The sequence below is a fragment of the Eurosta solidaginis genome, chromosome 4 (genome assembly GCF_040869045.1).
Source record: "Eurosta solidaginis isolate ZX-2024a chromosome 4, ASM4086904v1, whole genome shotgun sequence".
NCBI lineage: Eukaryota > Metazoa > Arthropoda > Insecta > Diptera > Tephritidae > Eurosta > Eurosta solidaginis.
Window position 1 is genome coordinate 188,369,288 of NC_090322.1, and position 27,791 is coordinate 188,397,078.

Below are 27,791 nucleotides of genomic sequence, written 5' to 3' on the forward strand. Positions count from 1 at the left end.
ATGGAATAATTTAGATGGAGAGGTAAATGGCGTGGGAGTGGGAGTAGGAGCGAGAGTGCGGTGGTACAAAGGTGTAACTCCGCGATATCTTCATTATTATTTAAAGGGGTATCCAATATTTTGTATATAGATTTCGTATACGAGGTAATTTAGGTGTAAAAGGTAGAGGCTTCAATGCCACCGTAATTTTTTGAAGGGAGTTTCCGATATTTGGTATATACATACTGTGACGAATATTAGCAACGCTAAGGGATACTATCATCTCTAAGCCAGTACTAAGCAGTGACTTGTATGCACATCAACAAGTCAATCATTATGTCCACATATGTCCATACAAGCAGCGGAGAGCACGGCACAAACACATGCATATATCTGAGATACTCCCAAAAGTAGGCAATTATTTGTGCAAGTATCACTCACATATACACGCACATATGAGAAGCTATACACGTGCATCTGTAGTTATAATTTTATAGCTGGTAACTAAGTAAATTCTGGAAACGCCTAGAAGTATGGAACGACGAAATCGAAGAGTATAAGAGAGGGCGATCTGAGCAATCAAATCAGTTTGATTGAGGCACGCTATATGTCAAGAAGTAGTAGTGTTATTGTGAAGTACTTTAATAAAGGCCATTTTGCATTATTGAATAGTGGAGTTATTTATTCAACAGTTTAGTGATACGAACGTTAGTAGAAGGTTGAAAATAAGAGGAATTGCACTAAACTCGTTACAATTGGTGTCAGAAGAGGAATTGTTGAATAAATTCCGAAAATTGCGAATACAATTTGGACAATGCAAAGTTGAGGTGAAGGAGGAAGATAAAGAGAAAACAGCCTTCAGTGTCGGTGATGGTCTTTGGCAATTTGCAGTGATGCCTTTTGGACTTTTTAATGCACCAGCTACTTTGAGAGACTCATGGACCAGGTACTGAAAGGACTACATTGGAAAACATGTTTGGTGTACCTGGACGACATCATCGTATTGGGCAAGAACTTTGATGAACATCTTAAAAACTTGGAGGAAGTTTTCCAGAGAATAGCTTGCGCTGGTCTGAAACTAAGTCCCAAAAGTGTTCGCTGTTTAAAAAGGAAGTAAACGTAATTACAGAAGGCATCTGTACAGCGAATGAAAAGATAGAGGCTGTAAAGGATTGGCCAAGACCACAGAACTTGCATGAATTAAGAAGTTTCCTTGGGCTGTGTACATATTACCGCCGATTTGTATCAAACTTTTCCAGCGTAGCCCATAGCCTCCATGAGCTTACAAGAAAAAATAAAGCTTTTGAATGGAAGAAAGAGCAAGAAGGGGTTTTCCAAATATTGAAGGAGCGTTTGTGCACTGCCCCAATGTTGACATATCTGATTCCAGGAGAAACATTCATTCTAGATACAGATGCGAGTGGATATGCAATAGGAGGCGTTTTATAACAACTGGACGATGGACAGGAGAAAGTAGTTGCATATTACAGCCGTTCGATTGGAAAACCGGAGAGGAACTATTGCGTTACACGGAGAGAGCTGTTGCTATTGGTAGAGTGCATTAAACATTTTCACAAATACCTCTACGGCCAGCGATTTCGCGTCAGGACAGATCACGCAGCGTTAAAATGGCTTCTGCAGTTCCGTAATCCGGAAGGACAATTGGCACGGTGGATCGAGCCACTAAAAAGCTATAACTTTTCCATTGAGCATCGAAAAGGTAGTACCCATGGAAATGCTAATGCAATGTCACGAAGACCATGTAGTTTGTAATGCAAGCACTGTTCAAATTCCGAGGCTAAAGAAGACATTATAGATGTCCGGCTAATGACTATAACATGTACAGATGAATGGGACAAGGAACAACTAAGGAAGTGTCATCTAGAAGATACAGATCTGTCATATGTTATACAAGGGCTCGAACGAAACGAAAGGCCAAATAGAGAGGAGATGTCAGCAGAGAGTCCCATTGCGAAGTCATATTGGGCACAGTGGAACAGTTTAGAATTGATATCCGGTTGCTTGCATCGAGTATGGGAGAGTGAGGATGGTCAATGCAAGAAGAAACTGATAGTTGTTCCCAGAAAGAGGATTCCTGACGTGCTCAGCGAGCTGCATAATGGTCCAAGCGGAGGTCATCTTGGAATCAAGAAGACGCTCGAGAAGATTAAACAGAGATTCTATTGGGTTGGTTGCCGTCAGTCGGTCACTGAGTGGATTGCGAAATTCGAGGTTTGCAGCAGAGCGAAAGGGCCCAAAACCCGAAGTCATGGCCAGATGAAGCAATATAACTCGGGTGCGCCATTTGAAAGGATCGCTATGGTTGTCGCAGGGCCATTTCCTACCAGCAACTGCGGAAACAAATATGTACTGGTGGTTATGGATTATTTCAGCAAATGGCCAGAGGTATATCCAATCTCAAATCAGGAAGCGGAAACAGTAGCAGAAGTGTTTATAAAAAACTAGCAGACCCGGTAGACGTTGTTCTGCCTTAATTTGGCCTATCTGCATACTCTTTAATAAGCTTTTTCCGTCTAACTCTGCCCTACCCCTCTACACTTTTTCCTAATGTTTTTATTCACTCCTCCCTCCATCTTTTTCGCTTCATCTCCATCTTCGTCTCATTCTGTCTCTTTATCAGCCTCTCTTTTCTTTTCTCTCAAGTTTTTCTCATTTTTCTTCATCTCTTATTGCCAGTCCCAGAGGGTGGTATGTATTTTGTTCCATTCCCATTCCGAGTCTCTGTCCCAGTCCCACTCCGAGCCTCAGTCTCAGTCCCAGTCCTAGTCCTAATCCCAGTCCCAGTCCGTCTCTGGTATACTTCCCGGAAAAAAGCATCGTAAATACTAATATAAGCAAATTTATATACCAAATTTCAGTCAAATCGAATAGGACGTGTAAATAGGTATGTGGGTATTATAGTTCATGTCTTTGTTTTGGCTTCGCATGCATATTTATCAGTTTTGCCAGTTTGGTGCGACTAAATCAAATATCACAATGAAAATCACTTTAAAGCTCTCAGCAACAGCTTTCATTTGATATCCATAATACACACACATACTAGGGGTATCCGGGTCCATGTTTTGGCCTATATCTCGAGACCGTAGTCACTCAGCGGTGTAAAACTGACTCTGTATTATAGCACACATCAACAGCTTCAATTTGATACCCATAATATAAAAACACATTCTAGGTGTATCCGGGTCCATGTTTTGGCCTATATCTCGAGACCGTAGTCACCCAGCGGTGTAAAACTTACTCTGTACTAAAGCATACATCAACAGTTTCAATTTGATACCCATAATGTAAAAACACATTCTATGTGTATCCGGGTCCACCTTTTGGGCTATATCTCGAGACCCTAGCCTCCCAGTTGTATGAAAATTATCCTGTACTATAGCACTCATCAACAGCTTTCATTTTATATCCATATTGTATAAACACATTCTAGGGGTACCCGGGTCCACGTTTTGGGCTATATCTCGAGACCCTAGCCTCCCAGTGGCAGGCATGAAAATTATCCCGTACTATAGCACTCATCAAGAGCTTTCAATTGATATCCATATTGTATAAACACATTCTAGGGGTACCCGGGTCCACGTTTTGGGCTATATCTCGAGACCCTAGCCTCCCAGTTGCATGAAAATTATCCTGTACTATAGCGTCCATCAACAGCTTTCAATTGATATCCATATTGTATATACACATTTTAGGGGTACCCGGGTCCACGTTTTGATCTCAAGACCCTAGGCACGTAGCGAAAAAAAGGTAGACGTTGGCCGATTCTCAGACCTACCCAATATGCTCACAAAATTTCATGAGAATCGGTTCGGCCGTTTCAGAGGAGTTAAGCCTCTAAAACCGTGACAGAAGAATTTTATATATTAGATTGAATTTCTTCTAAAAAAAAATCATAACTCAAGAATGGCTAAACAGATTTGGGATTTCAAAATCAACTAACCATCATCTCTCCTTCCTGTATCTTTCCTAAAAATTTCATGGCAATATTTCTATCCGTTCTCGAGTTATGGAGTGACAATCAAAATGTACACTTCTTTTTAAACGGTTTTATTTAGCTTGAGTTGACAGGCCGCATGGCCGCATGCACGGCTGCTCGGCCGTTGTGAACGAATCTTGTAATTGAAATTTAAGTAACTTCCCGATAGGCATGAAAACTTGGAATATAGTTCAGAACCCGATGACAATGCAATAATAAGAAAAAAAAAGGACGTGTGGCACTCGGGGACTGCCGCGGTAAAGCTATTGCATATTATCAACTTATTCAATTATAATATTAATGCAACATTTTGTTTTCTTTGATATTAATTCAAGTTTTGTCTTTGATATTAATTCAAGTTAACCTTTTTAAGCGTGGTGACCGATAAGAAAACAAATTTTTTACTTTTATTGAATAAATGAGAAGTTAATATTTAACTTTCACTTTAACTTTAACTTTATTTTTAACTTTAACTTTAACTTTAACATTCACTTTAACTTTAACTTTAACATTAACTGTAACTTTAACTTTAAATTTAACTTTAACTTTAACCTTAACTTAACTTTAACTTTAACTTTGACTTTAACTTTAACTTTAACTTTAACTTTAACTTTAACTTTAACTTTAACTTTAACTTTAACTTTAACTTTAACCTTAACCTTAACTTTAACTTTAACTTTGACTTTAACTTTAACATTAATTTTAACTTTAACTTTAACTTTATTTTTAACTTTAACTTTAGCTTTCTCTTTAACTTTAACATTCACTTTAACTTTAACTTTAAATTTAACTTTAACTTTAACTTTAACTTTAACTATAACTTTAACTTTAACTTTAACTTTAACTTTAACTTTAATTTTGACTTTAACTTTAACTTTAACTTTATCTTTAACTTTAACTTTAACTTTAACTTTAACTTTATCTTTAACTTTAACTTTAACTTTAACTTTAACTTTATGATCCGGGGTGGGCGTGAGCGTACCACCTGCTAACAAGCCAACCTAGTATAAACGCACGCAAGTCATTTTCTGTCAAAAATGTCTCATGCACATACAACTTGTATGAGAGCAACTCAAATTGAATTTGCTGCGTGAAAACCTAACTCGATTTCCAATTTTTGTTCTGCGTGACATTTAGATTTGACGATTGCACACATGCTTTACATTGTCGCAACGCATGCTTATTTGGGTTAGGGCAAAAAACTCCGGTTGTTTGCGTGCGCTAAAAAAACGCAGTGTGGTTTTATTTGGTTGGCGTGAAAATCAACGACAGTTCTTTTAGTTTGATTTCGATGCTCGTACGGTGAGGAAGTGTCGCACGCGCGCTTAAAACAAAGTACCAAAGATTGCGTGTGACACATATTTACCGTTCAAGCATTGAAATCAAACTAAATAAATAATTGATTTTGCTTTCGTGATCGCTACGCGTTCCTGTTTACTAACACATTCTCAATTTGGTAACCTGCCCACCGCTGATTATGATAGATATCCAATATTATGTATTTGGCCTGTTGCTAACACCGAAACTTTACGAACGTTTTCGAATCTTTTCGAACCTTTTCGAGCCTTTTCGGATCTTTTTTAACAAATATCCGTTACGGTTTTTTTTGATTTAGTCGCCAAGCCCGCGATAAAATCTATGCAATAGCTTAAAAATCGCCGCTAGGTGGCGCATGGATCGAGATATTCGCAAAAATCGTATTTGTGGACTGATTTGACTCATATTTAGAACACTTAATACGTACAGGAATAGAAATCGACATGTGAAAAAAATTCGCCGCTAGGTGGCGCATGGATCGAGATATTCACAAAAATCGTATTTGTGGCCCGATTTGGCTCATATTTGGAACACATAATACATACAAGAATAGAAAGCGACCTATGAAAAAAAATCGCCGCTAGGTGGCGCATGGATCGAGATATTCGCAAAAGTCGTATTTGTGGACCGATTTAGCTCATATTTGGAACACTTAATACATACAAGAATAGAAATCGACCTGTGAAAGAAAATCGCCGCTAGATGGCGCATGGATCGAGACATTCGCAAAAATCGTATTTGTGGCCCGATTTGGCTCATATTTGGAACACTTAATACATACAAGAATTGAAAGCGACCTATCAAAAAAAAAAATCGCCGCTAGGTGGCGGAAGGATCGAGATATTCACAAAAATCATATTTTTGGTCCGATTTTGCCCATATTTGGAACACATAATACATAGATACATGAATAGAAAGCGACCTATGATGCCCGATTTGGCTCATATTTGGAACAAATATTGCATACAGTCCGGTAGAAGTGACATCAAAATATTTTGGAGTTGGAGTAGGGACAAGCATACGTGGCGCAGAGTCGAGTAAAGTATTTGGAAGGATTATGTATTGAGGACTTAGGTTGTAACAAATTGTCAGGAAAGAGTCCTTGTAATAATGAGTCACTAAATGAACTAAATAGAATGAGAAATAATAGGCAATTAAATAAAGACTAAAAACTTGAAAATAAAATAATAAAAAAAAAGTTTTTAAGTTAAACGGTTTTATTGAAAACAATACTTACATGAAGTAATAATAATACGAAAAGCTAGAAAATAATTAGGTAGGTCCTAGGTACTAGTCACCACACTCCTTATCAATCTATGGCGTTGATCAGACAATTAAATAAAAGCGTTGGACGCGTCATATTTCTACTGATAGTCATAAGTAAAACTAACTGAACCTTAATCAGTCACATTTTTAGAAATTTCATGTGCCCAACGCTTTTATTTAATTGTCTGATCAACGCCTTAGATTGATAAGGAGTCTGATGACTAGTACCTAGGACCTACCTAATTATTTTCTAGCTTTTCGTATTATTATTACTGCATGTAAGTATTGTTTTCAATAAAACCGTTTAACTTAAACATTTTTTTTAAATTATTTTATTATATATAGATTGGGTTGCAAGGCATGGTGTACCAATAGAGTTACATTCTGACCAAGGCAGGAATTTCGAATCAGCTGTGTTCCAGGAAATGTGTAAATCATTGGACATTCGGAAAACACGGACAACTGCATTGCATCGTCAATCCGATGGTATGGTGGAACGTTTCAATAGAACCTTGGAGGAGCATTAAGTAGTAGCCAAGTACCATAAGGAGTGGGATACACACATATCATTATTCTTGATGGCTTACCAATCGGCAGTGCACGAGACAACGGGCCAAACTCCCGCAAAGGTAATTTTTGGCAATGACCTTCGACTGCCAGCTGATTTGAAGTTTAAGATAGATGCCGATGTAGAGAGAAATGTCAAGGAATCCACTGGTGTCTTGAAAGAAGAGCTGAGAGACATACACGATCTTGTAAGGCAACGAGCAAAGATTATGAGTGACAAGATGAAAGTCAGATACGATAAAGCAATTAATTCGGAAGGTTTTCAGGAAGGAGATTTGCTGCTGTTATACAACCCACAACGAAAAAAGGTTTCTCCCCGAAATTGCAGTGTAATTGGGAAGGCCCATACCAAGTTGTAAAACGGATCAACGATCTAGAGCACCGCATACAAACCATTTGCAAACCACGAACCAAACTGAACGTGGTTTATTTGGAAAGACTGACAGCGGTTAAATCGAGAGATTTGTCTGATCGGAACGATCGGACTTAGGTGGAAGTCAGTGTGACGAATATTAGCAACGCTAAAGGATACTATCATATCTAAGCCAATACTAAGCAGTGACTTGTATGCACATCAACAAATCAATCATTATGTCTACACATATGTCCATACAAGCAACGGAAAGCAACGCACAAACACATGCATATACCTGAGATACTCCCAAAAGCAGGCAATTATTTGTGCAAGTATCTCTCACATATACAAGCGCATATGAGAAGCTATATACGTGCGTCTGTAGTTATAATTTTATAGCTGGTAACTAAGTAAATTCTGGAAACGCCTAGAAGTATGGAACGAGGAAATCGAAGAGTATAAGAGAGGGCAATCTGAGCAATCAAATCAGTTTGATTGAGGCACGCTATATGTCGAGAAGTAGTAGTGTTATTGTGAAGTACCTTAATAAAGGCTATTTTGCATTTTTGAATAGTGGAGTTATTTATTCAACAGTTTAGTGATTCGAACGTTAGTGGTTGCAAATAAGAGGAATTGCAATAAATTCGTTACAATACATTCCATATATGAGTTATTTAAGTAGGTGGAGGAAGTGAAATTAGTAGAATTAGTAAGAGTGGGAATGAAAATTGAAATGGGTTTTGGAATGAAAGTGATAATTAGGGTGCGAGCGGAATTAAAGGGTATAAGGAAACGACAGGAATAAGAAAAGGGAATAAAAGAAGAGGTATTAAATTTGTAGTATGTTCGATGATGTGAAGAGTGACATAGGGAAGAAAAGTCCACTTTTCAAATATAGGGCAGGAAAACGTCTGCCGGGTACCCCAATTGTTTATAAAAATTGGTATAGCGCTTAGGAGAAGTGACTAGATTAACAATTACAATGGCTTTAGTTAGATCATCAAAATCATCAAAATCATCAAAATACAAATTCCTCAACATTATTTCAAAAGGATTTATTTAAAACTCTTTTGTTTTTATTTTTGACTTTTGTTGAATTATTTCTTAGCCAACTGTGGAGTATCTTAAAAAAGTATTGCGAGACTCCCCTTGTCGTACACCATTTCAAAATAACAGCTCCCTTGTCCCTTTTATCAGATGTGTTGCACTCCCATTGGCCTCTCTGAAATAATTTTATTTTTTTAAGTAATTAGTAAGGCTGTGCAACTCTGTGCGATAGTTGAACGCCTAATGAGTTTACAGCGAGGTAGTAGCTGATGCTGGCACACTATTTCGTAATTCAAGCTCCACGGAAATTTACTTTAAAACCCATTGCACGATTCCACAATTTTGTAATGAAATTCGCGGGTAAACATGAGACTTACCTAAAATAAAAGAAGTACGAAATCAGTGACATCCATGATGAGGGTAGCATGCTACGCTTACCATACTCCAGATCTTCTGCTCAAGGCCAAGGAAAAGCAATGTCAAAATCTTAAGAAAACAATTTTTTTAATTAGATAAATATTTTCAAAGTTGGGTTGCCGCTTAGAAATGGATTTGCAAATACTCCATGTGTATTTCTGCCATGAAAAGCTTTTCAGCGCAAATACATCTGCTTTGATACAGATGCCATACGGATACGTTGGGGTGAACTGGCCGATCAATGAAGACGCTACATAGACTGAATGCGTCCATAATGTTACCAGAATTTATATGACGACCAAAGGGATAAATCCCTATTAGGCAGCGGGACTTATTTTAATGGAATAACTCCGTCTAGTAGCTGGAGCCTTAATCTCACGAGCGCAGGAAACATAACACAGAACGTGCTCAACCATGTTTTCCTTCAGCTCGCACTTCCTACATCTGCTACTACTGAGAATGTCTATTTTATAATCATGTGTCGCCATAAGGTAGTGTCTATTTAGTATATCTATCGTGAACCTTAGGTCTATTAAGTATAATACGCAACTCCTGTCCCCTCTTGATTTCTTCAAAACGTATGGGGATGTCTACCGTCGATTTATGGAGTCCGGCAATCTCCTACACCAACTCATCGGCCTTTTCGTTGCCTTATATCCTTTTATGACTGGCCCCCCAGAACAGTAATGTGGTCCGGCCTGGCCGAAGTCTCTTCAATGCTTTTTTGCATTCCCGGATACTTATTGATGTAATACTGTTTGAGATTATTGTCTGAATATCAACATATGGGGTATTCCATCCCATTTCGACCAATTTTGAACCCGACCCCTTTAAAATTGGCTGAACGTTTTTCTTCTTTTTCTAGCTTACGAAAGACATTTTTCAGAATTTTTTCAAATTTTTTCATCCAACTCAAAAAAGTTATGAATTTAAATTTGTTTTTAAATGTACTTTTCGGAAAAAATACAAAAAAATGTTTAAAGTTTTTTTTGTAATTTTTCAGTTTTTCGAGATTTTTCGAATTTCGCCATTTTTTTTTCTCATAAAAACTTCTATCAATTCTGCAATCATCCCCACTAATCCCGGAGTGGGCCGATAATTTTTTTTTTTTTATTTAATTGAAAAAAAAAACTTTAAACATTTTTTTGTATTTTTTCCGAAAAGTATATTTAAAAACAAATTAAAAAAAAAAGAAAAATCCCAAACGGTCAATTTTTGAAAAAGTTATAGCATTTTTAAAAAAACACCGTTTTTTTTTTTTAATTCATAACTTATTTTGAGTTGGACACCGTTTTTGTTTTCAAAATGCTATAACTTTTTCAAAAATTGACCGTTTGGGATCTTTTTTTTTTAAATTTGTAATTTTTAAATGTACTTTTCGGAAAAAATACAAACAAATTTTTAGTATTTTTTTTAAATTAAATAAAAAAAAAAAAAAAATTATCGGCGCACTTCGGGATTAGTGGGGATGATTGCAGAATTGATTGAAGTTTTTTATGAGAAAAAAAAAATGGCGAAATTCGAAAAATCTCGAAAAACTGAAAAATTACAAAAAAAACCTTAAAAATTTTTTTGTATCTTTTCCGCCTAAAAGACACTGCTGTGATCTGGGAGCCACTTATTTTTGGATCGGCGTACGGAGTTGGCATAATATATGTAGGTCGCGTCCCGTCAATTCGTAGGAAAAACTAAAAAGCAACACGAAGCAAATTGGAAGAGAAGCTAAATCTACCCCCAGCGGGTTAGGCGGTCAGAATATACCTGCGGTAGGTATGCCTGTCGTAAGTGGCGACTAAAATACCAATACTGTGTAGGGCAACCCTTTCAGGTTGCCAGCGCAATATACAGCTTCTCTAAACCCAATTGTCAACCTCACCTATCCGCGGCGAATCCTATTTCACTAACAGACGAGGCTCTGGCGACCCCAAGCTCCTCATGGAACTAGGGGTGGGAAGGAAGGGATGGTCTGAAGGTTTAATGTGGCTATATAAATCGCTCCCCAGATGGTCGGGCTAGCACCTTACTGGTGCTGTGTTACCGGAGCGTAACGGATCTGTAGCCGACAAAGGACTATCACATCGGTAACACTCCCCAAAGCCTTCGGGGAGAAACCTTATCGCTACAACAACAACAACAACAGAAGCTAAATCTCCGAAGTATGTCGCGCTTTATATTTATTTATTTAAAAAAATCATTACAAGCTTTATAGACTTCGGATTACTAGAAAACCAGTACTTTCGGCAACTCCTTTGTTATCGATATGCATTAAAAATCGATGTCTTCTCGAACACATCTCCTGTGTACACATCTGTCTTTCTTACAGTCGTATGTATATATTTCGTCTTTCGAAACTTACAACAAATTAGCCTAATGATGCTCATTTTAAAATGTAGAATGAGCGCAATGAGAGTATGAGTGAATAGAGTGTACTCCATATCAAGACAAAAAAAAAAAAAAGAAAATAGTCACATTTGCAACTTGTAATATTACAGCACACAATTTTAGTTGCTACATTGAATTTTTGCACAATTCACTTCAACAAATAAAAAGAAAACGCTAAACAAATATTTCCATGTTTCTCTCAACCAAATTTGTATTTTTTTACATTTTAACAACATATCTGATAAGCGTTGTGGAACCGTCAAATAAACCCGCCCAAGTGCAAAGATTAGAAAACGCGAATCAAGAATTAAGAAAACAAGTACACAACTTCTTCAAGAGCGCACCAACCAGACAAGTCGACACCATTTTCGGCATCACGCTGTTATCACAACAACACCATTACCGCCAACGGTAAGCTCACTAGGCGACTATAATGAACAAACAGTACAAGGTCAACGAAATACATTCGAAGCTATTCAGATTTAGTCATCATCATCCAGCGGCAGTGATAGTGGGGAAAAGTTTACGACCTCAACCAATAACTTAACCATAAGTGCTTTCATTTCAACAGAACCACAACCAGCGCCAATTATTTTATATGTGGCAGCGCGTAGGAACTATAGACGCCATCGTTGCAGAATTCCCTGATTTTTTGTGAAATTTTTAGTTCACACAAAAGTATGTCATTAAGTGTATATTAGCCATTTTTATCAACAACAATTCGATTACTGAGTGGAATATCATCTCAGAAAAACATGAATAACGCCCTATTTCAGAATTTGTTTAGAAAATGCCCTATTTGAGCTCAAGTTCAATACATTTCGACATAAGATGCCCTTTGGTTTTTATGAGAAACATTCTGATATAGGGCGTTCCTCAACAGAACTCCGATATAGGGCGTTTTTGAAACAAATTCTGAAATTGGGTAATCCTTCCAATAAAAAACTCCCATTCATCGTTCACAATAAACCCAATATCATTAAGCTTCTGTGCAGCAGACACAACTTTGCTTACGTATTCCTCAACACTTGAACAATCCACCAATTGCACACTGCAAAGCTGTTGCAGTAGATCTATACGCCTATCCAAACCCGTATCTTGAAAAAGATTTTTCAAAGCATTCCAAATTTGCTTTGAAGTCACAGCATCTTTTACATGAACATATAAACTTTTGTCCAATGCTAGAATTATCCTACAACGTGCGTTACGATCCTTAATAGCATCTAGTCCTTGACCTTCTTCTGGCTCAATGCATTTCCAGGCATCTTCCAGCTCCAGCTGTGTTCTCATTGCGAAACTCCATGTTGACCAATTCTCGAAGCCAACAAACTTCTCCATATCCTGCACCATCCATAACGTGTTCATCGCTCCTGATTATGGTTTGAAATTCCTTATATGTATATTTATTTTAAGGCTGATGGGCCATAACCTTTTAGCAGAATATGCTCTTTTCAGTAAGAATTTATTGAAGTAAATAAAGAAAATTTTTCTTTCTCAAGACAGAACAAGATAAATATTCAAAGTATATATATTCAAAAAAACTACCAACAGCAGTCCCTATCACAAAAAGCTCCTGTAGGAGGCGCACAAATCGTGATATTTAGAAACGTCGTACGCAAAGGGAGGGGAAACTAGAAATCAATTTTGCAGAGACTTGTCACTGAGCTACAAACTGGAAACTTCGCATTTATGTAGGGGAAAATAAGGAGTAGCTAGAGAATTTTTAAAAATCATTAACTCATCATTATATAGCGCTTAACCTAAGCGATTTTTGCCGTTTCGCAAAAAGTCAAGCCAGCTATCTTTGTTTCGCCATAACTGAGTCCTATTGGAAACACCAGTTCTCTTCAATTCCAAGCTGAGCTGTCTACTGAAATGTTTTCTTAGTCGGAGATTCTTCGCTCATTCACATAACATGACATAGATTAGGTTTTTACTCACCGTACTATTGTCATACCGGCGTAAAGCTAATACAGCTCATCATTATACTTCCATCGATACTCGCTGTCGGCATACGGACAGCATCATAAACTTTCCGCAGATATTTTCTCTCTAACACCCCAAGATCCATCTCGTCTTCTCTCGACCCCATCCATGACTCAGAAAAGGTATGATGAGCGACTTATAGAGCGTGATTTTTGTTCAAGATAGGACTTTACTTTTCAATTGCCTACTCATTCTATTTGACTTCTAAGCTGATATTGTGTTTGCTGTTCATGCTGATTTCCAAATAGACGTAATCCTTCACAGTCTCGAATTTACATCCGGGTGCCACGAATGACCCGATTCTCTCGTGGATACCAGCGAGTACTTCGTATTGTTCTCATTTACCGAAATACCCACTTTTTTACTTTTTCAAACAGTACGCTAGAAGCTATGAATTGCGCTTATCAACCCTTGGTTCCCTACGGAGCTGGTGGTGTTGCTCAACGTCATTTGGCAAGCAACTTATTTTCACGCTGTCAAAGGCTGATTTGAAGTGCACAAAATAACTATACCCCTGTCAAACTATTTCTTAAAATTAAAATAAGTTATGTATCTAACGGATACTATTTGTCGCTAGTTCGCATATGCCATTAATCCGATCCACCATTCCATAGCCATTGTGATTTAAATAAGGAGTTTCGATTACGGATCGTAACACGTGTCCACAGAATTTTACTTGATCTGAATGTCCAATCAGTTTGTTGACTAGGAGCTTCGGTCTTTCAAACAGTACGTAGATAGAACCTTATATGCCATATTAAGCAAGCTGATTCCGCGGTAATTGGCGCGGTTTGCAGGATCGAATTTCTTGTGGATCTGGAGGCATGCGCTCATCCGACCATATTTGCATAAGTGTTGATGCATGCTCTTTATCAACTCTTCGCCTTCGTATTTGAACAGCTCGGAGGGTAATCCGCCATACCCTGGTGCCTTGTGATGTTGCCATTCTAACTTCGTCATAATCAGGTGCCAGAACGTGTTTTCCATCGCCCGCGATTGGTGTATCGAATTCGTGTTCTCCCTTGCTAGCTATTAATGAGGAATAGTTCTCCCTCGAAAACTTAAGCACACTCTGAACGTCAGTTACCAGGTCGCCATTACCATTCCAAGAATCGGTCCCGGTATTGGAACCTTCCTTAATCCGGCGGACTTTTTGGTAGTTTTTTCGGGTATTATTACCATCAGCCAGCATCTGAAGCTCCTCGCACGCATGCCGTTCTATCATATACTATAGCTATTTTGGAAATTTTGTACTACCTTCAGGTAATTCTAGTTATAATACCAGGAACCATACTTCAAATGAATTGCAAAATATTATCAGTATCTTTTGATTTACGTCTTACAAAACTTCTAAAACTTGTTCTAATACATGTGGGCGGTGCCATGCCGATGTTCAAAAAATTGTCTGAGTTTATATTTAACGTTTTAAAGAGAATTCGCCAGCTAAGTTTCATCACATGATCGGTATTTGATAATGAATAATCACGTATTTTCCATTTTTCAAAATTCTCGATATCGAAAAACTTTTCTGACTGAAGACAAAGTATTAAATTTTTTACAGTTAATCCTATATTGGCTCAGTCAAAATCTTGTTTGATGCTGATAACACTTATATAAGAAAGTCCATATCTTTATATAATTAAAATTCACCCTTGTCGGATCAGACTTTTAATAAAGCAGGTTTAATCAACAACTTTAACACAAAAAAAAAAAAAAAAAAAATGTAAGGCGCGATAACCTCCGAAAAGCCGAGCTTCTCTTCCAATTTGCGTCGTGCTCCTCTTGATTTTCCCTACAAATTGGCCGGACGGGACCTACATGTTTTATGCCGACTCCGAACGGCATCTGCAAGGCAGATGACTTTTCACTGAGAGCTTTTCATGGCAGAAATACGCCCGGAGCGCTTGACAAACACTGCCGAAGGGTGATCCCGCTTAGAAAAATTTTCTTCTAATTGAAAAAACTTATTTCTAAAATTTTGATGTTGCTTACGGTGTGGCAGGCGGAGCACGCTACCATCACACCACGGCAGCCGCCAACAACACAACACAAAACAAAACTGATAAAAATGAACAAATTTGACCTTGCTGTAATTATTATCACAAGGTTTAACTAGAATATTAGGTTCATATTTTTAGCATAAAGGGAAATTTCCCTGAATCCCAATTATTAAAAAGAATTTGTTTATTGATAACCTTCAATGTCACCTTTAACGAAATTGCAGAGTATAAAAGTTGGCATATTTTTTGTACGAATTGTAGTGAAGATCCAACTTCGAACGAATCAGGAATAATTGAAGTAAAATGTTTAAACTAATAAAATATTTTAAGGTATTTCTGTTCTTGTACTCATTGGTTTGCGTCCAAGCCATACCGCACCGCCAACATGAACGCATGAAACATTTCGTGGGTTTGTTGGAAATTCCCGGGAATATTGTCAATGCAAAATTTGGAGCAACTCCGCCGCCACCGACTGCAGCACTACAAATCACAATCACGCAAATCCTATCAAACCCAAACCCCGGGCCTTCAAACCACTACCCGGGCCATCAAACCAATACACGATGCCACCGTATGCAGTACCATCAACTAAGTATGCCCCAGGATTATAGAAGTTCCAAGTAATACAAATTGTGTGAAGTTTAGAGAAATGTATAAGTTTTAAATAAAAGAGACACGTTTGTCGTACCACTATTATACACTTTTAAATCGGTCGAAGCTTTCAAGTATCACCCAAGGACTTCCGAGGCCGAAATAGGAGGGTTAAACTCCAGTCAGCTCTAACTAGAGTTTAAACTTGCACTGAAAAGACCAGCTAAGTCGGAAAATGGCCATTCTAAACCTAAGTAGCAACGGACCAAGTAAACATTTCTTAGTCATTTATTTCAACTTTAACCATATATGAGGAAACTAGCCTACACCCGTGATCCAGTCTGCAAGTAAAATATACAACAAAATTATTGCCATATACCACGATTTGATCTTGAAAACAGTACCGATACCGTCTAGAAAACTGTCCTTAAATAGTCCAAAAAAATCGCGAAATATTCGCAGTCGCGGAGACAAGCACACTATAATAAACAGAGGGGAAGAGGCAGGGTTTAATACTTCTCTGAAATATATTTTTTTTTTTTAAATTATCTTGAAATTGTTCTGAAAACAACGAACAGATCCGACGGTAGTAAAAATAAAAATATGATAAAAAAATTTTAAGGACTACCTTTATATAAATGGACCAAAAAATATAAGGCAATTTTTCCTTTAATACAGATATAGTCTTATTGAATTTTGAATAAAAACTTTAACAATAGCTCTTGTAAAAGAATTTTGGGATTTAAAACTATAATGGTGGAGCACAATATTTCAGTTTAACGCAGACCATGTATTTGGGATTAACTAATTGATTACTTAAAATTTAAACACGCGCTCTACCTTTATAGTCTTAAATCCCAAAATTCTTTTACAAGAGCTATTGTTAAAGTTTTTTAGTCAAAATTCAACAAGACTATGTCTGTATTAAAGGAAAAATTGCCTTCTATTTTTTGGTTCATTTATATAAAAGTAGTCCTTAAAATTTTTTATCATCTTTTTATTTTAAATTTTTTAGTACTGCCTACAAAAAGGTAACTGCAACTTTGATTAGTAATTTAAGTAATTCCTAAGTGAAAATCCTTATCTTTATTTATTTGTTCAAAATAGCAAGATTTAAGAGAATTAGTGGAATTTTGGCTGACAGCACTGGCGAAAACAACAGAATTTATTTGTTCAAAATAGCAAGATTTAAGAGAATTAGTGGAATTTTGGCTGACAGCACTGGCGAAAACAACAGAATTCCGCCTCGTATTATATCTTGACTAGAGCGGAACTATGTTTTCTATAAGTTCTATTGTCACCAGGCCTCTAAGTGCCAAGTTTAAAGTCTCTGTTAGTTAAAAATGGATTGAAATATTCGCAAATTAAAATATGTTTTCTTACTATCTCGATCCGCGTGCCACCTAGCGAATTTTTTTTTGATCAAATGTTTTATTTTCACCGAGTTCTGACCCACGGCCCAAGTTTCATGTCTCTAGTTCACCTGAAAGTTACTCAAAAATCGATCGCAAGATTCCCCTCGTTTATCAGGGGATTGTAGTTATCTCAATTAGCACGCCACCTAGCGGAACTTTGTTTTCTATAAATTGTATTGTCACCGGGTCTCGAACTATGTGCTAAGTTACAAGTATCTAGGTAACCGGGAAGTTATTTAAAAATGGATTGAGATATTCCCAAATTAAAATAAATTTTCCTAATATCTCGATCCATGCGCCACCTAGCAGAATGTTTTTGATCAAATGTTGCATCGTCGCCGGATTATCGCAAGATTCCTCTCGTTTTTCAGGGATTTGTATTTATCTCAATTAGCACACCACCTAGAGGAACTTTCTTTTCTATAAATTGTATTGTCACCGGGTCTCGAATTATGTGCTAAGTTACAAGCCTCTAGGTAGCCGGGAAGTTAGTTAATAATGTATTGAAAGATTGCCAAATTAATAATAATTTTCCTAATATATCGATCCGTGCGCCACTTAGCGGAATTCTTTGATAAATATTGCATTGTCTCCGGGCTCTGACTTACGGCTCAAGTGTCATATCTCTAGCTCACCGTGAAGTTAATCAAAAATCGATTTCAAGATTCCCCTGGTTTTCAAGGATTTGTAGTTATCTCACTTAGCGCGCCACCTAGCGGAATTTTGCTTTGTGCAAATTGTATTGTCACCAAGCCTCGAACTGTGTGCCAAATTTCAAGTCTCTAGGTCACCGGGAAGTTAGTTAAAAATGGATTGAAAGATTCCCAAATCAAAATAAATTTTCTTAATATCTCGATCCGTGCGCCGCCTAGAGAAATTTTGTTGATCAGATATTGCATTGTCACCGGGTTCTGACCCACGGCCCAAGTTTCAAATCTCTAGCTCACCGGGAAGTTACTTAAAAATCTATCGCAAGATTCCCTGCGTTTTTTCATGATTTTCGTTTATCTCGATTCGCCTGCCTCCTGGCGGCATTTTGCTTTCCATGAATTGTAGTGCCATCGACTCGCAAACTATGTAGTAAGTTTCAAGTCTCTGGATCACCGAGAAGTTAGTTAAAAGTCGGTCGCAAAACTTCCATTTTAAAATTAATTTTCTCTATATCTCGACCGGTGCGCCACCTAGCGGATTTTTTTTCACTTACATTGTAATGTCTCCCAGATCTGAACTATGTTCTAAGTATCAAGTGTCTAGCTCAATGGGAAGTTACGGAAAAAGGGACAAACATGAAAGGGACTTAATATAAATGTAGTAAAATATTGCGTAGCAGCCTTTCCAGTGTGATTTGCGAAACAGTCCTGAAATACTTTCGAGTTTCGCCGATAAATATATAAATAAATTGAAGGCGCGATAACCTCCGAAGAGATTAAAGGCCGAGCTTCTCTTCCAATTTGCGTCATGCTCCTCTTGATTTTCCCTACAAATTGGCCGGACGGGACCTACATGTTTTATGCCGACTCCGATAGGCATCTGCAAGGCAGATTAGTTTTCATTGAGAGCTTTTCATCGCCGATATTTTTACAAAAACAGTCCAGAACACAATCTGTATACGGTTCCGAGGTAGTCCTAGGAAATCTTGAAATAGTGCCGGAAAAGTTCCAATAATAATCCTGAAATTGTACTTGAGTAATCTATGAATAGTTCTGAAACAATTCTTAGCAACATGCCGTAATAGTCCTGAACAAATCTGGAAATAGTTCCGAAATAATTCAGTACACAGTTCCGAACTGACCAAAATAGTTTCGAATTTATCCCTGAAAACATCCCCAGGAGTCGACATAATCTCGAAATTTTCCCTATATAAGTTATATGTACAATTTTTTTTCGTATTTTCACTTGGCGAACCCCTTAGATTTATTCCAAATTAGAAAAAAAATGTATATATAAAAATTTTTAGATCGTGTGCATAATTATTGGACGTGCCTTGAGCCCGCAAAGTTTGCTAAAAATGCTATTTTTCTCACTATGGCTCGCTTTAATTGTTCTTAACTTCAGTTATATTTATTTTACAGAAAAAGTTTATTCACAAATATTCTAGTTCTGATGAACAATGTTGCTCTGTGTTAGTTTTCTTCAACATTAATATTTAATCCAGAACAAACCAAATTAAAAAATAATAGTCAAATTTTCACATATCTTCGCATTCATTGCATATGAACATATTTTCATATAATTATTTGTGTTATAAAACTACTTTGCTTATTTATAACTTGGTAACAACATATAATATTTAGCTATATTGTATTGGCTTTGGAATTTCTTTCAGGGAATTAAAATCTGTATTGTAATAATTTTTTACAGTCGAAATTATACGTGCATTGAAACCGAGTTTGTGTGTTTAGTATTCTTTTTCTATCAATAAATCTCTGTTAACAATTTGCATCACATAATTAGTGCAACAGTTTACCGTTAGTTCTTACTGAGTAGCAGAGCAAGGCCCGAATCGCCACATACGATCACGGATCGAAAACTATACGAAAGACAATTACGTGATACGTCAGACGTATGGGTCGATTGGCATTACCACATACAAAAGCTATCGTATCGTAATTCATTCTTAGTTCACAATAGATTTTAAGGTGCACATCACTGTGGATTTTAATTTTATGTCACAATAGATGTGGAAATGTCAAAAGATTTAAAAATTTTAATAAACAAACGAAATTTCAAAATGGATCTGCACTTACTTTTCTATATACGTTCAAGCGATAGTGAGGAAGATGAAAGAGTAGCACGGTGGCTACTTAGAGATAAAGGTGAACCCTTAGCTTTACCACAAACTGCGTTAGTATGTGGCAAATAAAGTTTTACAAGTATAATAAAATGTGTGTTCTGGACATTCTTGAAACGATTTAGATTATCTAAAGAGGCTTTCCAGTTAGTACTTCATGTCTTAAATTTGAAGCAGTCGGAGGGTATCAGCATTGTGTCGGCAGTGATTATTTGGTTGGAATGTGCCAGAGCACTGTGTCAAAGATAACATCCCACGTTATTCTCGAAATGGAGAACAAATTGTGTTCACAAAATATACAATTTCATTTAAACGAAACTTCGAAATGCAAGCAATGGTTTATGGATAAATACAAAATACCTGGAGGTAGGCAAACGTTCAATTACATTTATTAAATAAGTCTTTACATTAAATATCTAATTTTACAGTCATCGGTTGCATTGATGGCACACACATCGACTTGCAAAGACCATCTCTATATAAGCATATGTACTTTAATAGGAAAGGATACCATAGTATCAACGCCATGATATTGAGTTGTTGCTCATTTTCTTTATTCTTTGTACTAACTATATAAGTATTTTGGCAGATGTGCGATCACACCTATAAAATTTTGGCAATCAACTGTCAGTAAGGTGGTGCGGCTCATGATTCCTTCGTTTGGAGGCATTCAGATCAACGACGAGTATTGCAAGAGAGTTTTGAAATTAATAGGCGGAGCAATGCGTGGCTTAATATTACTATTGTAATGACAATTTTCATTTCAACAGGTGATTCTGGCTATCCACTAGAGCCGTGGTGCATAACGCTTTACCGAAACTCCGCCGATGGCTCCAGTGAATCCTCATTTAATGATGTACACTCAAAAGCAAGATGTATCATCGAACGTACCATTGCTATTTTTAAAGGACGTTGGAGAATTTTAGGGTATGGCAATAGGGGTAGATACCATCCTACAAAAGTGGCACGATTTGCCAATGTGTATGCAGCTTTGCATAATATCTGCATACAATTCAAAATTGATTACAACATACGAAGATATGAATCAGACCAAATCAGCGATGTTGACCCAGGCGAAGCCAACCATCTTACCACAATTGGTCAAACAATAAGAGACCAAATAAAAGACTCTCTAATTAATTCCACGTAAACATTAAGAAAAAACGATTTGTAAAAGCAAATGAATTCATTTAATTGTTTTTACTAAGTGCTAAGTATGTATGTTAAAATTAGAGATAAATGAAATTACTATTCGTTTAATTGCTAAAATCACAAAAATTAAAAAAATTCAGATACAAACTTTGTTTTTACTAAGTGCTAAGTATGTATGTTAAAATTAGAAATAAAATAAATGAAATGACTATTCGTTTAATTGCTTAAAATCAAAAAAATAAAAAAAATTCAGATACAAACTTGTTAAAGCTAACTTAAAATTTTAATTTCTTCTTTTTCTATTTACACTTATTGCTAGAGACTCTAATTCTAAATTTTTGATTTGTAAATCAAGTGCATGCGGTTCTTGATGCAGTTGATGCTTCTCCTCCTTAATGGTCAGCATCCTTTCTTGAACTTGCAACAACCTCTCCTGCACCTGCACTAATCGGTCAATCTTCTCCCCCAAATCGCGCTGAAAATCAGACACTCTACTCAAATTTTGTTGGAGCAGGGACAATTTTTCGGCACTCTTACTTACTCGCCGTGGAGTATTGCACCGAGAGGTTACACGCGGTGTTGGGGTAGTAACCAACCTAGATGGACCAGGCCAAGCGCTGGCTGATGCGCTGCTTGTTGCACCATGACTGTTTATTTATTTTTATTTATTTATTTTATTTATTTAATTTTCAGTCTACTGATTTATAAATCTTACAGGCTAGAGAGTTTATCAAATAAGTAAGTATAAATACAACAAATTTAATTAAATAGTGTAAACAAGCTTAATTTAAACGTATAAAAACTTGAATTGAGATCAATAACATTAGCGTAACTATTACAAAGGCGGATACACCTATTAATGGGTTCATTCATGGAGTAATTAGTTTAACTAACTGAATCAGCAAATAAGCGATTAGCTCTTAGCGATCTTGGGGGAATATAAACATTGAACAAAGCCTTTATGTAATCACAATCGATATTATGTCTAATTAAATTATATACAAATAGTAAAGAGCAGCAAATTCCTCGGTCATGTAAAGACCACAGACCGAGAAGCTTCCTTCTGCCAATGTAAGGCGGACGACCACCTTCGAAGTTAGTTTTATATAAAGCATATTTCGTAAAGACTCTCTGAACTCTTTCAATTTTTGCTGAGTATAGATCGTAGTACGGACTCCAAACCAAGGAGCAATATTCTAACCGGCTCCGTACAAGAGCAGTAAACAAAGATTTAAGGGTATTTGGGTCTCTAAAATCCCTAGTATTTCTTTGAATGAAACCTATCAGTGCAAACGATTTGGAGGTTATAAAATCGATATGTTTATTAATGTACCTTCCTCCACATTTTGGCGTCTTTGACTGGTGGCGCGCCAGCATTTAAACGCTTGAAAAGCTCCTCCCACAGTCTGCTGGACGTTGCTCTACCTTGTGCGGAATTGGGAAATTTATTTTTCGCCAAGTTCGGGTGTTCCGCCATAAACTGCGCCATGCACTCCTTTTGGCTTGGGTTTAGCTTGTTAAAATTCGTCCCTAAATAATAAAGTATAGTTCAACAATAATATAAACACATATTTGGAGAAATAACTTACATTTTCTCATATATTTGTATTAATTTTTTTGTATATTTATATATTTGTACTCGCTTTCGGTTGCCGGTTTGTAATCGAATAACAATACGAACGATCGAGTGCAATTGTCTCTCGTTCACGGTTGTCGCGATACCGATTTACGATCCACAAAGTACGTTCACGTATGTAGTAATCCAAAAAGGTGACATTTTACGTGACGGATCGTACGACCACGTATGTCATAATCCGAAAAACAAGTTTTTACGTGACGAGTTATACGATCACGTATGTGGCGACTCGGGCCCAGAATATTATTGTTGTTGTTACTTAACGACGACTACATTTCATTTATTGCCGTGCATTTAAAGTAAATAGATATGTCACCAAGAATTTTGCGTGAAAAAATTCATTTGTTAGGCTATTTTTCTCCTTCCTTAAGTGGGTGTAAACTACCTGCTAACAACGAAGTTATGAAGGTATTATTTTTTAATTTACGAGCAGTAAAATTAAATTTACGTGAGAGTGCTGACTTAGTGGGCGAAGAAGTGAATATTTTTTGGGATAAAGCTCGAATCCCCACTAGAACCAAGCAACACTGCATAACAAAATTTGAAGATTTAGCTAATGTATGGAGGAAAGTCAATAAAAATTCTAAAATTGAATCGGAAACGCAAAGAGGAAAAATAAGAGGCGTGGACGTCGAAGTTAGATGACTTATTTTATATAGCAAGTGCAAATGCACTGGACCTTATTAAAAATTTAGAGGACAAATTATTTTTGGAGAATCAAAGAAAGAAAGGTAGGCCGGGGTTTATGTATGGCATCAATTACAAAACAGCAGTAAGTGAAGAAAGAATGGAAGTACGTCAACAAAATTATTTAAAACAGAAAGAGCAGATTCATCGTGCATTAGCTGCTTCTAGTAAGAAAAAATTGTCTATTATATTTAATATAGTATAACATATATTTATTTGTACTGTCTTTATTCAGATGAACCGCTGAACTTTCTTCCTGCAGTTCGGAGAGCGATATCAGCGAAACCGCTGCTAGCTATGAGGTAAGTTCAAGGTTATAAATTATAAGTAAACCGTGAGAATGTAACTATATAAAACGTAGATGAGAAATAATTAAAACACACAGGGTTACCTTACAAAACTATAACCAGAACACTTAATTCCTTTTTAGCAGGTCTTGGGAGCAGAAGCTGTAATGCCAACGCCAGGCAAAAAATGAGAGGATTTAAAAATATAAGGACTCCAACACTTGCAGCCGCTTTAGATGTGTGCAAGGTCAGTGATCGAAAAGCCGTGCATTTAATTATATCTGTGGTGGAAGCAGTCGGTCTTGAAGTACAAAACTATATTATAAATAAAACGTCTATACATAATGCAAGGGAAAAATACGAGAAGGACAGTTCAAAAATATAAAAGAACATTTCAACAAGAACGAACTTGGCACAATTTGTCTGCACTAGGACGGAAAGCTGTTACCAAGTCTTACTGGGAATGAAAAAGTTGACAGACTTCCAATCATAATTTCATGCGGGCGTACGGAGCAACTACTTGAAGTCCCCGCACTTAAAAGGGGAACTGGCAGAGAGCAGGCGTCTGCTGTTTGTAAAGCTATATTTGAATGGGGACTTCAAGATCGTATAAAAGCCTTGGTGTTCGACACAACTGCCGTAAATACAGGCCGTTTTAATGGTACCTGTACGACTATTGAACACAGTCTTCAAAAGCGGCTTCTTTGGCTACCTTGTCGTCACCAAAATTTGGAAGTCGTATTAGAAAGTGCCTTTGAAGTTAAGATGAGCAAAACCGAAAGCCCGAATGTAAAAATATTTGAGCAATTTAAAAATACATGGGGGAATATTAACCAAAATAATTATCAGTCTGGAATGGAAGATAATGATGTCAAAAAATATTTAACAGTAGATAAAGTTAAAATAATTGAATTTGTGAACGATGCGATCAAAACTAAACAGCCAAGAAATGATTACAGAGAGTTTCTTGAGCTAATACTAATATTTCTTGGGGAGATTCCACCTATTCGCGATGCAGCTTTTCGCGCGCCTGGGTCTGTCCACTACGCGAGATGGGTGGAAAAACTATATACTGCTTAAAAATATTTTTATTTCGACGTGAAATTGATTTGGCAGTAAAAGATAGGAAAGCTTTACGCAATATATGTATTTTTATTGTTTCAATATATGTGGAGATGTGGTTCTCTGTCCCTTCTGCTGCACAAGCACCATACAAAGATTTCCAGATTTAAAAAAAACTGGATTCTTTAAAAAAATTGATGCTGATATATATCAAGTTGCATTACAATTTAAAAACCACTTATGGTACTTGAGTCCTGAATGTGTGGCTTTAGCATTTTTTGATAACAGTGTTTCTGCTGAGTCAAAAAAAGAGATGGTGAATGCATTGAGTCGTGAGACTTTAGATGAAGATGTAAAACGCGCATCAATTCAAAATTTAAATGTTATGCATGTTATTGAAGGCGGAATGGATCAGTTCATTTCTTCTGAGACAAACAATTGTTTTCTTTTGCTCTATAATCAATACCGCATTTTTGAAAAATGATCCAAGTTTATAGCCTGCGGATAGTAATTTTAAAACTGCTCTTAAAATTGTTAATGGCATTCAGGTGGGCGGCCACCCTGGTGTGATGGTAGCGTGCTCCGCCTATCACACCGTATGCCCTGGGTTCAACTCCCGGGCAAAGCAACATCAAAATTTTAGAAATAAGATTTTTCAATTAGAAGAAATTTTTTCTAAGCGGCGTCGCCCCTCGGTAGTGTCTGGAAAGCGCTCCGATTGTATTTCTGCCATGAAAAGCTCTCAGTGAAAACTCATCTGCCTTGCAGATGCCGTTCGGAGTCGGCATAAAACATGTAGGTCCCGTCCGGCCAATTTGTAGGGAAAAATCAAGAGGAGCACGACGCAAATTGGAAGAGAAGCTCGGCCTTAGATCTCTTCGGAGGTTATCGCGCCTTACATTTATTTTTTTTATTCAGGTGGTACGAACGAGCGGTGAAATTGATGCAAATTGAGCACGAAGGAGATTTTATTACAAAACTTTTTATAATTACACCATTTAATAAAATAAATAACCATCAGGCAAAGAATGCGAAGATATGTGAAAATTTCGCTGTTATTTTTTAATTTAGTTTGTTCTGGATTAAATATTAATGTTGAAGAAAACTAATACAGAGCAACATTGTTCATCAGATATGTCCCTAGAATATTTGTGAATAAAGTTTTTCTATAAAATAAATACTACTGAAATTAAGAACAATTAAAGCGGGCCATAGTAAGAAAAATAGCATTTTTAGTAAATTTTGTGGGCTCAAGGCACGCCAAATAATTAAGCAAACGATCTGAAATTTTTTATATATACAGGACACACAGCGGACTTCGAAAATACGAAAATATTAGATATTGAGAGGAAATGAAATAACTAAAAAAAATGTTTAAGTTAAACGGGTTTATTGAAAACAATACTTACATGAAATTATAATAATATTAAAAGCTAGAAAATAATTAGGTAGGTCCTAGGTACTAGTCATCACACTCCTCATCAATCTAGGGCATTGATCAGACAATTAAATAAAAGCGTTGGGCGCGTGAAACTTCTAAAAATGTGATGCGTAGCATAACCTGATTAAGGTTCATTTGGTCTTATCTATGACTATCAATACAAACTTGATGCGTCCAACGCTTTTATTTAATAGTCTGGTCAACGCCCTAGATTGATGAGGAGTGTGATGACTAGTACCTAGGAACTACCTAATTATTTTCTAGCTTTTAGTATTTTTATTACTTCATGTAAGTATTGTTTTCAATAAAACCGTTTAACTTAAAAACTTTTTTTTAATTATTTTATTTTCAAGTTTTTAGGCTTTATTTAATTACCTATTATTTCTCATTCTTTTTAGTTCATTTAGTGACTCATTATTACAAGGACCCTTTCCTGACAATTTGTTACAATCTAAGTCATCAATACATAATCCATCCAAAGGCTCGACTCTGCGCCATGTATGCTTGTCCCTCCTCCAACTCCAAAATATTTTGATGTCACTTCTACCGGACTGTATGTAATATTTGTTCCAAATATGAGCCAAATCGGACATCATAGGTCGCTTTCTATTCATGTATGTATTATGTGTTCCAAATATGGAACAAATCGGACCATAAATACGATTTATTTTAATATCTCGATCTTTGCGCCACCTAGCGGCGATTTTTTTCATAGGTCGCTTTCTATTCATGTATGTATTATGTGTTCCAATTATGGACCAAATCGGACCAAACTAACGATTTTATTTAATATCTCGATCTTTGCGCCACCTATCGGCGATTTTTTTCATAGGTCGCTTTCTATTCTTGTATGTATTGTGTGTTCCAAATATGAGCAAAATTGGACCACAAATACGATTTTTGTGAATATCTCGATCCTTGCGCCACCTAGCAGCGATTTTTTATGGGTCGCTTTCTATTCTTGTATGTAATACGCGCTCCAAATATGGACCAAATCGGACTAAAAATACGATTTTTGTGAATATCTCGATCCTTGCGCCACCTAGCGGCGATTTTTTCATAGGTCGATTTCTATTCTTGTATGTATTATGTGTTCAAAATATGAGCCAAATCGTACCACAAATACGATTTTTGTGAATATCTCGATCTTTGCGCCACCTAGCAGCGATTTTTTTTCATAGGTCACTTTCTGTTCATTTATGTATTATGTGTTCCAAATATGAGCCAAATCGGACCACAAATACAATTTTTGTGAATATCTCGATCTTTGCGCCCCCTAGCGGCGATTTTTTTCTTATTATTGCATTGTCATCGGCTTCCGAACTATATATATTCCAAGTCTCAAGCTTGTAGTTTATCGGGAAGTTACTTAAATTTCAATTACAAAATTCGTTCACAACGGCCTGCCTGTCAAGT

The 27,791-nt window shown here is 36.7% G+C and overlaps 1 protein-coding gene across 1 annotated transcript in view; it reads left to right on the top strand.

The window, feature by feature from the left end:
• The window catches only part of LOC137250787 (uncharacterized), an 865,562-nt gene that overhangs the window by 220,878 nt on the left and 616,893 nt on the right, over window positions 1–27,791 (top strand). The window lies entirely within an intron of this gene.